General features: G+C 43.8%; 1 pseudogene; it reads right to left on the bottom strand.

The window, feature by feature from the left end:
• Nucleotides 1-4414: 4414 nt before the first annotated feature.
• Nucleotides 4415-4854, bottom strand: LOC112133904 (superoxide dismutase [Cu-Zn]-like; annotated as a pseudogene).
• Between the last annotated feature and the right edge of the window lie 8348 nt (nucleotides 4855-13202).

Consider the following 13202-nt stretch of genomic DNA (forward strand, 5'->3'; position numbering starts at 1 on the left):
TATACTTTGATTTAATGAAAATGGCAACTCAGCAAAGGATTTAGGGCTGTAATTCAGGATGAAACAAACAGGTTGTGATGAGGAAACTCCCCTGCCTGAGGGGTGTCCTGAGAGGGTCAGAGGCTCCAGTCTAGTGAGATAGGAAATGCATTTGCCAAAATGGAATTTAAATTTTTTTTAACTTTTATTTTAGATTCAGGGGATACATGTAGATTTGTTACATGGGTATATTGTATGATGCTGAGGATTGGGATATGGATGATCCCATCACCCAAGTAGTGAGCATAATTTTTCAAACCTTGTCCCCTTTCCTGCCTGCATCCAAAATAGAAATTTGAAAATAATTCTCCACACACTGGGATGGATGTTGGCAAGGGAACACCATTGTTTCCTACTTAACCCTTGCTGGATGTTTTTAAGAGTTCCTACCAGACTGCTGGCAGCAAAAACACTAATGTATTCATTCATTTACTTAGATCAATACAGTCCGATTCTTTGCCAAAACCCCTGTGTTACTGCTTGTCCTGTCTCTCGAACAGGCTGTTCTGGTCAAATCAAGAGGCGATCAAATGTCTAGGCCTCCAATTTCAGCAGCTGGAACTGAGTTGAAAAAGAGAGACTGCCCTCTGAAGTGAAATCACAAAACAAAGGTGAAGGGAGAGGGCCATTAACAAAAGAAAAAGAGAAGCTGAATTTATTATCTTTTTGTTTTTCTCCCTGAGGCAATGGAAACCAATAGCAGAGGCGTGGCTCTCCAGGCGACTTCTGTGCTTGCCTGGTCAGCACATACAGGGCATGCTTCCTAGCTTCCAGCCTGCTCTGCAGAGTCCTCCCCTCCTTCCTTCCTCCCAACCTCCCTCCCTTGCTCTCTTCCTTAACTCTTGGCTTCATTCTGGGTTTTTTTGTTTGTTTGTTCTAAATTCTGTTTGTTCTTCGTTCTATTTTTTTGTTTGTCCTAAAAGTCAGGTTTATTAAAATATAACTTACATAGAATGAAATTCACCCTCTTTAGGTGTACAGTTCTATAGTTTTATAACCACCCAGATATAGAACATTTCCATCAAGACATAGCCATTTCCAACTGGGTATGGTGGCACACACCTGTAGTCCCAGCTACTCGGGAGCCTGAGGTGGGAGGATGGCTTGAGCCCAGGAGTTTGAAGCCGCAGTAAGCTACGATCATGCCATTGCACTCCAGCCTGGGCAACACAGTGAGGCCTCATCTCTCAAAAAAAAAATTTATAATAAAAATAAAATATAACAAATTAAACTTGGCTACAAATAGTTTCGAAACTGCTCTCTGGGAAACAGCTCTCCACCTTTGACATTTAATTTTATAATAAAAAAGCATTTCCATCACTCCTCAAAATTCCCTGTGCCTCTTTGTAGTCAGTTTCAACAGATAGTCTCTGTTCAAAGTCATCTCTGCTGCTTATTGATTTTGTGCTGTGGACAAATGACTTGGCTTCCCTGTGCCTCCGTTTCTATATTTTTTAAGTGGGGATAATGATACAAAGTAGTTCATAGGGTTGTTGTGAGGAGTAAACACTCAAAAATGACTTGTCATCGTTATTGTGTGCATAGTTGGTGCTCTATAAACAACAGTTTGTCATGTGGGCAGGCACATGCTGAAACATTGGTATGTTGCATACTTGCTTCATGTTCAAGAGTCTGGCACCAGCATACAGTTGGTTTTCTCTATTTCATAGGATTTTATGATCCCGGAACTGGTGGGTACAAGAAATTAACTAGTCCAGTCCCCTGCCTTTCATGACAGGATAAAATATTGTTGTTCTCATCTTAAAGAGGAGCTCACTGGACCCTCAAAGATGAATCTGTTCACCTAAGGGGTAGAAAATGGAAGATTTAATGGAAAATGAGAAAAAACAGATTTCAGATTTCCTGCTTCCAAATCTAGAGCTCTTTTGACTACATCATAGCATTAATAGATGTATCTTCTCTAGATCTTTGGTTATAGTTAGTGACAGTAACTGTAGCAATGAGTAAAGACTAAATTAACATTAATACATGTATCTTCTCTAGATCTTTGGTTGTAGTTAGTGGCAGTAACTGTAACATTGAGCAAAGACTAACATTAATAGATGTATATTCTCTAGATCTTTGGTTGTAGTTAGGGACAGGAACTGTAGCATTGAGCAAAGACTAAATTAACATTAATAGATGTATCTTCTCTAGATCCTTGGTTGTAGTTAGTGACAGTAACTGTAACATTGAGCAAAGACTAACATTAATAGATGTATCTTCTCTAGATCTTTGGTTGTAGTTAGTGACAGTAACTGTAGCATGGAGCAAAGACTAAATTAACATTAATAGATGTATCTTCTATAGATCTTTGGTTGTAGTTAGTGACAGTAACTGTAGCAATGAACAAAGACAAAATTAGAAGGGGAAAACTTGCAAGGCCAGTTTGGACAGTTCACTTCTGCAGCAGTTCATTTGCTGTCAGTTTTGTTGTAGTCTTTTTTTCCGCCTTTCCCTAGTAAATAATTTCCAGTAGAAAGAGAGAAAATACAGCTTGAGCAACATGGCAAAACTCTGTCTCTACTAAATATATAAGAAATTAGCTAGGCACAGTGGCGCATGCCTGTAGTCCTGGCTACTTGGGATACAGAGGTGGGAGAATCACTGAGCCCAGGAGGTCGAGGCTGAAGTGAGCTGAGATCATGCTACGGCACTCCAACCTGGGAAACAGATGTGAGATCCAGAAAGAAAAGAAAGAAAGGAAAAAAAGAAGAAAGAAAAGAAGGAGGAAGGAAGGAAGGAATATAAGAAAGAAAGGAAAAGAAAAGAAAGAAGGAAAAAGGAAAACAAATGCAGGAGGTAGGAAGGAAAGGAGAGGAGAGGAGAGGACAGGAGGGGAGGGGAGGGAAAGGAAGGGGAGGGGAAGGGAGGGGAGGGGAGGTGAGGGGTGGCCAGGCGTGGTGGCTCTCGCCTGTAATCCTATCACTTTGGAAGGCTGAAGCAGGAGGATCCCTCGAGCCCAGGAGTTCAAGACCAGCCTGGGCAACATAGGGAGACCCTGTCTCTATCAAGAAAAAAAGAAAGAGAAAGCATACTTTTTCCTGCTTGAATATCTGTATGAGTAGCTACGGGGCTGTGTTCAGGCCTGGGAATGAGTAGTCTATCACCCACATACCTGAATCTCTACCTGTGGGGCCAGACACTTTAGGATACCATAGGATGTATTATCTTCAGGAAAACACCACCTGATCACCCAAACCTAACCCTAAGGCATATGTGCCTTACCTTTCCTGCCCCCACCAGCCCTAGCACCTGAAAAACAACTTTGAGAGAGTTTTTTCCCTTCAGCCAAGCACGCAATTGCTTCATTAAAGTGCAAACAGACCCTAAAAGAGGTATGACAATAATTGTACTAAGTAACAATGACTCAGTGTTCCTCCAATCATTCTGATTAAATTTAGGAGAAGATCCCTAACACTTGTTAATCATCCTTTTAACAAAAGATCCCACCCTTAAGCACGCAAAGATATTAAACTACATTTAAGAATACTGTTTTATTTCTGTGGTATTTATTTTAAAGTTACTTTCTATTTGTGGCAAATACTTTTCATTTTATGATGTCATATAAATTTTCCTTTTTTTCTTAATTTTTGAGACGGAGTCTCACTGTGTTGCCCAGGCTGGAGTGCAGTGGTGCGATCTTGGCTCACTGGAGCCTCCACCTCCCGGGTTCCAGTGATTCCCCTGCCTCAGCCTCCCCGGTAGCTGGGATTACAGTCGCACGCCACCACACCCAGCAAATTTTCGTATTTTTAGTAGATATGGGGTTTCACCATGTTGGCCAGGTTGGTCTCGAACTCCTCACCTGAAGTGATCCACCTGCCTCAGCCTCCCAAAGTGTTGGGATTACAGGCGTGAGCCACTGCGCCGGGCCTGAATTACTCTTTGTCTATTGCAATTCCTCTGTCTTGATGAATCAGCTCTGTCTAGGCAGCAGGCAAGATGAACCACTTGGGCAGTTACAAGTATAGTATTTAATATTTATCATGTTACATTTTCTTTTTCTTTTTTTCTTTTTTTGAGATGGAGTCTCATTCTGTCACCCAGGCTGGAGTGCAGTGGCTCGATCTCGGCTCACTGCAGCCTCTGCCTCCCGGGTTCAAGCGATTCTCCTGCCTCAGCCTCCTGAGTAGCTAGGATTACAGGCTCACGCCACCAAGCCTGGCTAATTTTTGTATTTTTAGTAGAGATGGGGTTTCACCATTTCAGTCAGGCTGGTCTTGAACTCCTGACCTCGTTATCTGCCCACCTTGGCCTCCCAAAGTGCTGGGATTACAGGCGTGAGACACCGCGCCCAGCCTCACGTTACATTTTCATAGCTAGCAGGATAACGGTGGAGTTATTGGCACTCAGGTCACATTCTAGGGAATGTTTATTGGGCAATCTCAATGACACCACAAGCTAAATGACTTCCGGTGTTTCTCATCTTTGTGCTTTCTTCATTGCCACCTTTGCCCAAGGCATCTGTTTCTTCTGGATCATCCTTGTACAGCCAATGATGGAATGATCTTCTGAAAGTGAATCTTCAGTAGACACATTGGCCACACCATCTTTGCCAGCCATCACATTGCCCAGGTCTCCGACATGCCTCTCTTGATCCTTTGGGCCACCGTGTTTTTTGGTTAGAGGATTAAAGTGCGGATCAGCCTTGTATATTAGCTCCAAAATGATGGACATGGAATCTGTGCTGAACTTTAGTCAATCCTATAATGCGTCCCAATACCACAGCTGGCCCATTTTCCTTCTGTTTAAAGTGGATGGTGCCCGCATGAGGACTTAGGCCTCTAACATGCACACGGCCCTTGTTGTCATGGCTTTTGTGGGGTATGCTCTGGTCCAGGCTCTGAAGGCTGTGGTGGAATTTTGGCTTAACTTAAAAAAAATACTTTATTTATTTATTTATTTATTTAGAGATGGACTTTCACTCTGTTGCCCAGGCTGGAGTGCAGTGGCGTGATCTCAGCTCACTGCAACCTCTGCCTCCCGGGTTCAAGCCATTCTCCTGCCTCAGCTTCCCAAGTAGCTGGGATTACAGGCACACCCCCACCACGTCTGGCTAATTTTTTTGTATTTTTAGTAGAGACAATGTTTCCCCATGTTGGCCAGGCTGGCTTCGAACTCCTGACCTCAAGTGATTTGCCCGCCTTGGCCTCCCAAAGTGCTAGGATTACAGGTGTGAGCCACCATACCCAGCTAAAAAATCAACTTTAAATTATAAAATAATGTAAGCAATTTACGGAAAGTTTGGGAAAGAGAGAAAGAGAAAGAAGGAAGGAAGGAAGGAAAATAGGGGAAGGAGGGAAGGAGAGGGAAGGAGGGAAGGAATGAGGGAGGGAGAGAGGGAGGGAGGGAAGGATGGAAGAAAGGAAGGAAGGAAGGTTTGTTACATGGGTATATCACGTGATGCTGAAGTCTGGGATACTAAAGGAAAGAAGGAGGGAGGGAAGGAAGGAAGGGAAGGAAGGAAGGGAAGGAAGGAAGGAAAGAAAGAAGGAGGGAAGGAAGCAGGGATGGAGGGAAGGAAGGAAGGAGGGAGGGAAGGAAGGAAGGAAGGAGGGAGGGAAGGAAGGAAGGAAGGAAGGAAAGAAGGCAGGCAGGCCGGCAGGCAGGCAGGAAGGAAGCCATACACCTTCCATACATTCATATCATCTATGATCCTATTCGCATTTGAGGAGAGTTCACTGGGAAGGGTCTTTAAAAGTAAGGCCCCTGGGATATAAGAGGCATGGCAGGTATATCTTATAGGGTAAGAGGGGATAAAACTAGGAGAGAGACATCTTGGAAGAGGTCTGCATTGGAAGATGGGAGGAGGAGATAGAAGTGTAGGAAGGTTGTGATAAGAGGAAAAGAGAGACTGGGGAGGCAGATGAGAGATTGTTAAGGGCACCATTCCCTAAATTAGCTAAACACAGTCATGTCTGGGTGATCCTGGAAGGAATTATTTGAAGAAAAATCTGTCATCTAAGTGCCTAATGGCCAGATATGATCTTTCATTTTCAAGGACCAGGGACACTTTCTGGGGAAGATGAAGACTAACCAAAATACATAAGTGGGCAACAGAAATGCTGATTTATGAATTTCCAGTGGAAAACGTAACTCTCAGGTTAAGGCGTCATTAGACATCATGCTGCGGTCAATGCCTTCGAAGTCACATCTTAAGCAGAATAATTATTTGTTGGCCTACTGCAAGAATCCACCCTATACAGGGACCAAAAGTTTTCATAAGTTGCAAATCTCTCCCAGTAGATGAAATTAAGATAGAGTTTGAAAGCTCCTCCGTAAATGTAGTATCAGAACACAGACTTAGAATGTATTGAACATCTATGATGTGGCTGGGCATGGTGGCTCATGCCTGTAATCTCAGCACTGTGGGAGGCTGAGGTGGGTGGATCACCTGAGGTAGGGAGTTCAAGACCAGCCTGGCCAACTTAGTGAAACCCCATCTTTACTAAAAATACAAAAATTAGCTGGGTGTGTTGGAGCACGCCTATAATCCTAGCTACTCGGGAGTCTGAGGCACGAGAATTGCTTGAACCAGGGAGGCAGAGGTTGCAGTGAGCAGAGATCACACCATTGCACTCCAGCCTGGGTGACAGAGTGAGACTCTGACTCAAAAAATAAAATAAAATAAAATAAAATAAAATAAAATAAATAAATAATAATAAAATAATAATATATTGAACATCTACAATGTGTCAGGCATTGTAGAAACTAATTATAATGTGGTAAAAGATGGACAAAGTCAAGTATTTGCAATCTAACAGAAGACAATAAAATAGATGAATAAATAAGACAATTTCAAATTTTCAAATAGACATGACTTCTATAAAAACAGAATGTTGAATAGGATGAGGAGAGAGTCAGAGAAAGTGTGTGTATGCTTGTGTGTGTTTTGCGCGCACCTGTGTTATTTCTTTCAATTGGGTGATCAATGAAGGCTTCTTTAAGGAGGTGAAATTTGAGTTAAGACCTGAAGAATCAAAAAGATCCAGAAAAAGGTCTGATGGGTGTGGCAGGAAGCATTCAAAGTATTGGGCAGTGCTGAAGCAGAGGCAGACGGAAGTGGGAGTTTGAGAGGAACAGAGAGAAGGCCTGTGGGTTGGAGGGTAAGAATGCAGGGGAGAGGGAGACTACAGTTAAATGTTTAACGGAAGGCATTCAGCACGACATTAGACATTAGACCCAACCACAAACTAGTTTTGTGACCTTGGACAAGCTAGTTAACTTCTTTATGGCTCGATTTCTTCATCTGTAAAGGGGTGAATCAGAGGTAACTACTTCATGGAGCTCCTCTGAAGATGACATGAGATAGTCTAAGTTAAAGTGCGGAGCTTAGGCACATGATTGGTCCTGAATAAGCATTAGATGTTGGCATTAATGTGTCCATCTCCACAACAGACTCTTGTCCACTGAGTAGGATTCCCTCCCCCCAGAAATGTACTTGGATGGGTGCTGCCAGTTTGGCATCTTCGACTACTTAGTCAAACTTGAGACATGTCAGAGGTCTGCAAACTATAGCTCCCTGGGCAATTCTGTAAACCTTCAAGTTAAGAAAAATGATTACATATGTAAAGGGTTGGAAAAAATCAAAATAAGAATACATATATTTTCTGCTTTTATTTAAGGTGCAGGGGGTACATGTGCAGGTTTGTTACGTGGGTATATCACGTGATGCTCAAGTTTGGGATACAAATGGTCCCATCACCCAGGTAGTGAGCATAGCACCCAATAGGTAGTTATTCGCCCCATGCCCCCTCCCTCCCCCTTTCTTCTAATAGTCCCCAGTGTCTATTGTTCCCATCTTTGAGTATGTGTACCTATAAGTGAGAACATGTGGTATTTGGTTTTCTGTTCCTGCATTAATTTGCTTAGGATAATGGTCTCCAGCTACACCCATGTTGCTGCAAAGGACACAGTTTCATTCTTGTTATGGCTGTGTAATATTCCGTGGTGTATATGTATCACACAAAATCAGAATATTTTGTGTGTGTGACACAAGAAAAATGTATGAAACTCAAACTTCAGTGTCTATAAAGTTTTATCAGAACACAGCCACAGCCTTCACTTATGTCTGTGTATGGCTTCTTTCTTGCTCCAACAGCAGAGTTGGGAAGTTTCAGCAAAGATCTCATGACCTACAAAACCTAACGTATTTACCATCCGACGCTTTACAGAGAAAGTTTGCCATCATAGTTAGGAGGACAGGTTTTGGAGACAATGGAGTTACCTGGAGCCTGAATTTTCTTTTAAGAAAATGGGCGTAATAACAACGCCCTCAACAGGTTGCTATGCGAATTAAGAACATTTGTCCCGGCCGGGCGCGCTGGCTCACGCCTGTAATCCTAGCACTTTGGGAGGCTGAGGCGGGCAGATCGCGAGGTCAGGAGACTGAGACCACCCTGGTTAACACGATGAAACCGCGTCTCTACTAAAAATACAAAAAATTAGCTGGGTGTGGTAGCGGGCACCTGTAGTCCCAGCTACTTGGGAGGCTGAGGCAGGAGAATGGCGTGAACCCGGGAGGCGGAGCTTGCGGTGAGCAGAGCTCCTACCACTGCACTCCAGCCTGGGCGACAGAGAGAGACTCCATCTCAAAAAAAAAAAAAAAAAAAAAAGAACATTTGTCCAATAATCTGAGTTCAACAAATAGTACCCATTGTTTTGTTGTTGTTGCTGTTTGTTTGTTTGTTTTTTGAGACAGTCTCTGTCTGTTGCCCAGGCTGGCCTGCAGTGCTGTGATCTCAGCTCACTGCAACCTCCACCTCCCCCGTTCAAGCTCAAGTGATTCTCCTGCCTCAGCCTCCTAAGTAGCTGGGATTACAGGCGTGTGCCACCACACCCAGCTAACTTTTGTATTTTTAGTAGAGACAGGGTTTTGCCATGTTGGCCAGGCTGGTCTCAAACTCTTGGCCTCAAGTGATTTGCCTGCCTTGGCCTCTCAATGTGCTTGGATTACAGGTATGAGCCCTCGCACCTGGCGTAGTACCCGTTGTTTTGAAAATGAAGAAGAGAGTGATGATGATAATGCTATTTCCCTACCTGACAGTCCACTGTCTGGTTGATAGCTTTCATTTTTATGTAGATGTTTCCTATGGAAATGTTGAGGCTTAGAAAGTGATACCTCAAAATGAGACCTCAAAAGCAGCCTGAAGCAAAAGTTTCTCTCTGACCTTCTCCTGCCCCGCTGACTCTGGCCCTTCATTCTCCCCTGAGGCCAGCCATAGAAACTAGAATCCCTCTTCCCCAAGGCCATAGAAACCAGAACTTCTTTTCCCACAAACCAGCCACAAAACCTAAAAATACTACTCTAACTTTCCTCCTGCCCCTTCTGTATGAGAACTGGCTATAAAGAAATTATCTGACCCACCTTATGTGATTGTAGGTCATAAGACCCCCATTCCAGAGAGGGTCCTGCCCCACACCCAGAAGGAAGGAATGCTGCTCAGAGAGGCCAAGAGGAATCTAAACAGAAGGGCCTTGCTGGGTTTCCCCACTCAGCCTGTTAGCTTTAGAGCACACCCTTTTTCTCCAGTTATATTTCTACAAGGCTGTTGATACTTTGTTGAACCTAACCGTAAGAATGAACAGTTTCCCTTGTATCTTTGTGCCTTCATTCTGAAGGGTCTTGTGTCATATAAAAGTATGAAAAAGTAAATTTGTATGCCTTCTCGCCTATTAATCTGCCTTTAAAAAAACAGAGATGGGGGTCTCCCTATGTTGCCCCGGTTGGAGTGTGCTGGCTATTTACAGGCATGATCACAGTGCATTACAGCCTTGTACTCCTGGCCCCAAGGGATCCTCCCTCCTCAACCTCCTGAGTAGTTGGGACTACAGGTGCATACCACTGTACCTGGCTGTAATCTGCCTTTTGCCAGTTGATTTTCAGTGAACCTTCAGAGGGTGAAGAGCTTTCCCTTGCCCTACAGGAACATAATCTTTCCAATCTGGAAGCCAGTCTTTCTTGTTTAACTCACTTTGTATATATGTATGCATACTACTAGCTTAACTCCACAAGGGCAATCTTTTCCCTTCACTTATAAGTTCCTTTTTTCATTGTATTCATTTTTCAAGAGTCACTGCCATCCAAGAAGAATTCTCCTGGTGCTAATAAAACTTTCCAGTTCCATTGTTCATTGTAAATTTCTACGAGGATGGACATATTCTATATTTGCATATTCTATATATGCATATATATATTTATGCATATTCTATATTTGCATATTCTATATATGCATATATATATATTTTTTTTTTTTTGAGATGGAGTTTCACTCTTGTTGTCCAGGCTGGAGTGCAATGGCAAGATCTCGGCTCACCGCAACCTCCACCTCCCGGGTTCAAGTGATTCTCCTGTTTCAACCTCCTGAGTAGCTGGCATTACAGGTGCGTGCTACCACACCCAGCTAACTTTTGTATTTTTAGTAGAGATGGGGTTTCACCATGTTGGCCAGTCTGCTCTTGAACCCCTTACTTCAGGTGATCCACCTGTGTTGGCCTCACAAAGTGTTGGGATTACAGGCATGAACCACTGTGCCCAGCCTTGTTTTATATATATATATAATTTTTTTTTGAGTCAGAGTCTTGCTCTGTTGCCCAGGCTGGAGTGCAATGACGCAATCTCAGCTCACTGCAGCCTCTGCCTCCCAGGTTCAAGGGATTCTCCTGCCTCAGCCTCCTGAGTAGCTGGGATTACAGGCGCCTGCCACTATGCCCGGCTAATTTTTGTATTTTGAATCGAGATGGGGTTTCACTATCTTGGTCAGGCTGGTCTTGAACTCCTGACCTTGTGATCAACCCACCTCGGCCTCCCAAACTGCTGGGATTACAGGTGTGAGCCACTGCGCCCAGCCTTGTTCTATATATTTCTATATTTGCACAGTCCAATACCATGGGCCCTGGTCACATGTGACCACTGAATACTTGAAATGTGGCTCGTTCAATCAAGGAAGTTTAATTATTATATAAATTTAGTTAATTTAAATGTAAATAGCCACGTGCAGCTAGTGACCACTATATTGGACAGGTCAGTTCTATATGATTAGGTTACTTGAGTGCTTATGAAAATTAATATACATAATATACATTAATATACACTAATATACATAAGCTGTCTTCAGAGTTATTGTGCAATTAATCATGTTTATACAAGGATGACAGCTGTTGAAAATGATAAAAGCAGCTCAGTAAGCCTTTCTAGAGATGTGCTATACTTAAAAATCTTGTTTTGGGATTAAGATAGTAAAAGATCCATTTCATTTCTCTTCAGTGATGCAACATCATTTTATTTTAAATCCAATGATTCCTGAAACATAAATACCTAAACATAACTCAATCAACTCTTCTCTCCTTCTTGGATTTGTACGAATTTGAAGAGCCTTTTGAACTAGCCACATGGGCATCTTGGGCCTTGACATCACTTACATCATCACCGGACTCCAGGTTCTCAGGCATGGCTTTACTCTGCCCTTCCCCACAGTGCCTGGCACACAGCAGGTGCTAACTTGAGAAAGCAGGAAGTGTGAAGAAAACAAATGGCTTGTTTTATAGAGCTCTGAATTTATTCAAAGTGTTAAAAGATTTTGCTCTACCCTCCAAAATGTTTTACAATTAATAATAATCAAAACTAGGCCAGGCACGGTGGCTCACACCTGTAATCCCAGCACTTTTGGAGGCTGAGGCGGGTGGCTCACCTGAGGTCAGGAGTTGGAGACCAGCCTGACCAACATGGTGAAACCCTGTCTCTACTAAAAAATACAAAAATTAGTTGGGCATGGTGGCGGGTGCCTGTAATCCCAGCTACTTGGGAGGCTGAGACAGGAGAATCGCTGGAACCCGGGAGGCAGAGGTTGCAGTGAGCCAAGATCATGCCACTGCACTCCAGCCTGGGTGACAGAGTAAGACTCTGTCTCAAAATAAAATAAAATAAAATAAAATAATCAAAACTATTGTGTATTTTGTCAGCCACTGTATGAGTTGCCGCTTCCTTTTGTCACTCAGCACCAGCCCCTGCCTCTCCAACTCTTTCCCCCTCTCTCTGCTCTCAGTATTGCTATAAGATTGTTTATAAAACCCTCCTCTTCTCTCTCGGCAAGCCCTGCCCAGAGTGGCTTCTCCTCTAGTTTCAGGCCGAGGGCTGCAGGTGAGGCTGACTGGAGAGATGGATGCCTGAGGGGCAGAGAATGCTTTGACTTCTGGGGGATCGGCTCACTAGCTTTTTTATTGGTCGAGTGGAGGATTATTGTCCTTTTTGTCCTATGGACACCTGCCCAGAGCCAAATATTTGGTTTGGGGTTGTTGGTACTCAGAAAATAGTACCCCAAAATATGGAACTAAAGAGGAAGCCTCAGGCTGGGCTTCGTGTCTCGTGCCTGTAATCCCAGCACTTCGGGAGGCTGAAACAGGAGGATCACTTTAGGCCAGGAGTTAGAGATCAGCCTGGGCAACATAGTGAGACCCTATATCTACTATTAAAAGAATAAAAAGGCCGGGCGTGGTGGCTCCACGCCTGTAATCCCAGCACTTTGGGAGGCCGAGGCAGGCAGATCACGAGGTCAGGAGACGGAGACCATCCTGGCTAACACGGTGAAATCCCGTCTCTGCTAAAAATACAAAAAATCAGCCGGGTGGCGGTGGTGGGTGCCTGCAGTCCCAGCTACTCTGGACGCTGAGGCAGGAGAATGGCGTGAACCCGGGAGGCGGAACTTGCAGTGAGCCGAGATCACGCCACTGTAACCCGGCCTGGGTGAAAGAGCGAGACTCCGTCTCAAAAAAAAAAAAAAAAAAAGAATAAAAAAAGAAGCAGCCTCAACGTCTCTCTGACCTGCCCCCTTCCTATCTCTCTGATCTTCTGTCTCTCCTCCTAAAGTGCAGGATGAGACCATTCTCTGAAGTCCCCTTATCTTAGAAATTGGGCCCCTGAAAAGGAACATAATTATCTTCAATCCCTTCCCTGACATTTCTTTTTCTTTTGTTCTTTTTTTTTTTTGAGACAGGGTCTTGCTCTGTCACCCCGGCTAGAGTGCAGTGCCGTGATCACTGCCCACTGCAGCCCCAGCCTCCCGGGCTCAGGTAATCCTCTCACCTTAGCCTCCTGAGTAGCTGGTACTATGGGCACATGCCACCACACCTGGCTAATTTTTATATTTTTTGTAGAGGCAGGG

This window comes from Pongo abelii, chromosome 5 (genome assembly GCF_028885655.2).
Source record: "Pongo abelii isolate AG06213 chromosome 5, NHGRI_mPonAbe1-v2.0_pri, whole genome shotgun sequence".
Taxonomy (NCBI): domain Eukaryota; kingdom Metazoa; phylum Chordata; class Mammalia; order Primates; family Hominidae; genus Pongo; species Pongo abelii.